Raw genomic sequence first — 3,581 nt, 5'->3', positions numbered from 1 at the left:
TGTAAAGTTCATTCAGAATGCTGCTTTTTTTTATTTAATAGGTTTTTGTTCCTTCTTGGCACTGTGACACAGAAGTGTTCAGAATAAAAAGCAAAAAATAATACAGCTCCTAGCTCCTTGTAAGTTTTCGGTTAGTTTTGTAGGGTTAGATCCTATGTAATAATTTTAAATTATTTTATTTGTCTATACATCTGGGATGTTTTTTAATCTTTCCTCTATGCAATTTATATGCAGTCCCATAAAAGTGATGCCCAGAAAGCCATAGAGCTTTGTTATGTGTTTTATAGCTTTTGCATTCTTGGGAAGCAAGGAGCTACAGAAGCATCAAGGCAACAGAGAAAATGTCCTCTATTTCTCAGAGACAGTTGGACATCCAGCTGTAAGATGCTTTCCTAGACCATGTGTGACCTGTCTGTTTTCCCTTCAATCTGTTTTGATATTTTAAACCACCTTATTCTGGGGTACTGTTATTGGCAATTACTATTTTAAATAGAAATCAAACAGCTGGAAGTTAAAGCAATGACAAGCAAAGAAGGAACTTTTAAGTAATAATAAGCAAGTTCCAATAAAAAGTCTGTTTAATTACTATTTGAAATTAGCTATTTTTATTTTGGCTGTTCAATTCTACACATATTATAGTATCTTCTCTAATTTTTCATGGTTACTAAAGCACAACCCATAAGGCAGATCATCAGCCACTCCAAGCTGTGTAACTCCATTCTTATAATCAATTTGGACAATGTATACTTGATTATAGTTGGCATGAGAGATTGGAGCAAATTACAGATAATACAATTTTGTAAAATAGTGTATAGAGTATGTTATAACTTATATATTAGGGAACCAGTTTCATCTAAGTCTTACCCTTTTCTGTCTTTCTGCTCTTCCTGTGTATTTCTCTTCATTTGACCCTCTTAAAGGCATGCATACATGTAGAAAAAAAAATATGTTCACCCTGCAGAACTGCTCCCTAAGCACCTCCTGTTTATTTTACATCCACAAAAAAGATTAGTTAGCACCTCCTAAAAGTGAATAAAAGAACACAAGAACAGAGCAGTTCATATGGTACTCTATTAAATACTCTATAAAACTATAAAAAAAAGGAAATTTATATTGTGAGTATTGTGAGAAGAGTTATTTACTTTACTTTCATTATGGGTTCCTAAATTCTGCCAGATTAATAATCTGATTCCCTACATTGAAATAAGAGTGTGAAGCTCCCAGCACTATCCTTTTTTCCCTCCCACCCCCCCTCCCTTTTTGTTGTGAAAAAGGAAGAGAGAGGTCTAAATTACTTTTCACCCAGTGCACAAGAAGACTAAATTCAGAGATTAAATAGAATGGGAAAGCTGATGGAAAGAGTTTCATATTAATTATCAGAAAAGCAGATGGTTGCAAAAAGCCTCCTAAAATCCAATGCACTTCAGCTTTAATCCCTTCATGTCATCAATTCTTGGCTACACTAAATGAATAATGATAAAAAAAAAAAAAGAAAATGAGAAGACAGAACTATAAGATAGGACAAGTGAAAAGAGGAGTGATACAACTGCAAACAGAGGTAAGAAAGAAGAAAAAAGAAAAATAGGCAGTCAAGGTACTTAGTAAAAGGATCAAAGGATAAGTACAAAGTGTTGAGAAGAAGGTGAGAAATGCTGGTGGGAATTGGGGGGGGGGGGAAAGCAAAGGAAAGGGATGAATAATTGAATGAAAAAGCAAAACCTACAGTGTTACAAGTTGAGCTAGAATGAGAGGACAGAGAAGGTGTGTAGACAGAGATAAAAAATCTTTAAAAAGAATAAGTGAAATCAAGTAACATATCAAATAAAAAGGAAATTAATCGACTTTAAATGAAACAGCTGAAAAGGAAGTAAAGGTAAAAGCATAAATAAAAAGGACAAATATAGTTGGTAGCTGTGTACAGAAGTAAGCATATTGCCATAATGTTTAATCACCACATTTTAAATAAGAGAGAAGTTGTTTATGGTACTCCATTTCAAGAAAAAATATCTAATAGGAAATTCTGAATACAATTTAATTGGAAGATTGTTTTCCAAAGGCATTTTTTATAGTTGGAACCTTCATATTGTAATTCCTCTGTGCTCTTCACTGGTGAGACCAGACCTCCAATCTTGTGTTCATTTCTGAGCAGCAACATTGAGGTGCTAGAACTTGTCCAGAGAAGGATAATAAAGCTGGTGAGGAGTCTAGAGCACAAGTCCTGTGAGGATCAGCTGAAGGAGCTTGGGAGCCTGGCGATAAGGAGGCTCAGGAGTGAACTTATCATAACCTCAAGATGTACTGGGGAGGTTCATGTTGGTCATCAGGAAGAATTTCTTCACTGAAGGTGTAGTCAAGCATTGGAATGGATTCCCCAGAGAGGCAATGGAATCACCATTCCCAAGGCATTCAAGAAATGCCTGGAAATGGCACTTAGTGCCATGGTGTAGTTGATAAAGTACTGTTTGGTCAAAGTTTGGACTCAGTGATCTTGGAGGTGTTTTCTAAACTTAATGATTCTGTGAGACTGAAGAAGCCAGGTTGCCCCAGGGAAAGTTTAGATTGGACATTAGGAAAAAGTTTCTTCACAGAAAGACAGTCAAGTATTGGAATAGGCTACCCAGGGAAGTAGTGGAATTGCAATGTGTGGAAGTGATTAAGCATTTATAGATGTGGTGCTTGTGGACATGGTTTTATGGTAGACCTGACAGAGTTGGGTTAATGGTTAGACTTGATTGTCTTAAAGGTCTTTTCTAACTTTAATGATTCTCAGTTCTCCTCTGTGGGCTGCAGAGGAATCTCTGCTTCTGCGCCTGTGGTATCTCCTCTCTTCCCTCACTGACCTTGAGGTTTGCAGAATAATTTCTTATGGGTTTTTTTTTTTTTTCCTCCTAAGAAATGCACTGCTGTACAACACTTTGCCCCTTCTTAAATATATTTTTCCATGTGCTTCCTGCTGTAACCAATACAACAGACAATCCAATTTCAGTGCCGAAGGAATTTTAGTATCATGTTTCATTCTTTAATAATGTGCATGGCTTCCCTGTCCTCATTGATAATCTCCATAATTTTTCTCTCTTTTCTGAAGGCAAAGAGGCACTTAAGATACCTTCAAGAGAAAGGGTAGTAGGATGAAAAGTTAAGAGACCAAAACCAAGTAAACAGATAACTGAGCAGATAGCATTGCTAGGTGAGAGGAAAACTGTCTGGACCAACAGAATAATACTTCAAGAAGGCAACGGTATATGGGTAGTTTTCATGTTTTTGGATAATTGTAGCTCTCGCACGCTGCGGTTGCTCGGAGCGAGGGGACGCCGGCTAGCTGCTCCTTGTGTGGCCGCAGAGGGGCGCTACAAGACTGGCCGCTCCCGGGCTCTCACCGGGACTGCCCAGGTAGCGGTGACAGCTGCGGCGTGGGTGACGCAGGCTAGTGTGAGGTACGAGGTCCCGAGATGAAAGAACGAAAGAAGGGACACTTGTACAGGTTTCAAGGAAATTTTATTCCAAGGAGGATCCAGGGACAAGTGTCAAGGGAGAACGGTCTGGCTAGCCCTTATAAAGTGAGTGGGCGTGGGGTGTGGAGG

Source organism: Passer domesticus, chromosome 2 (genome assembly GCF_036417665.1).
Source record: "Passer domesticus isolate bPasDom1 chromosome 2, bPasDom1.hap1, whole genome shotgun sequence".
NCBI lineage: Eukaryota > Metazoa > Chordata > Aves > Passeriformes > Passeridae > Passer > Passer domesticus.
This window is presented reverse-complemented; position numbering follows the sequence as displayed.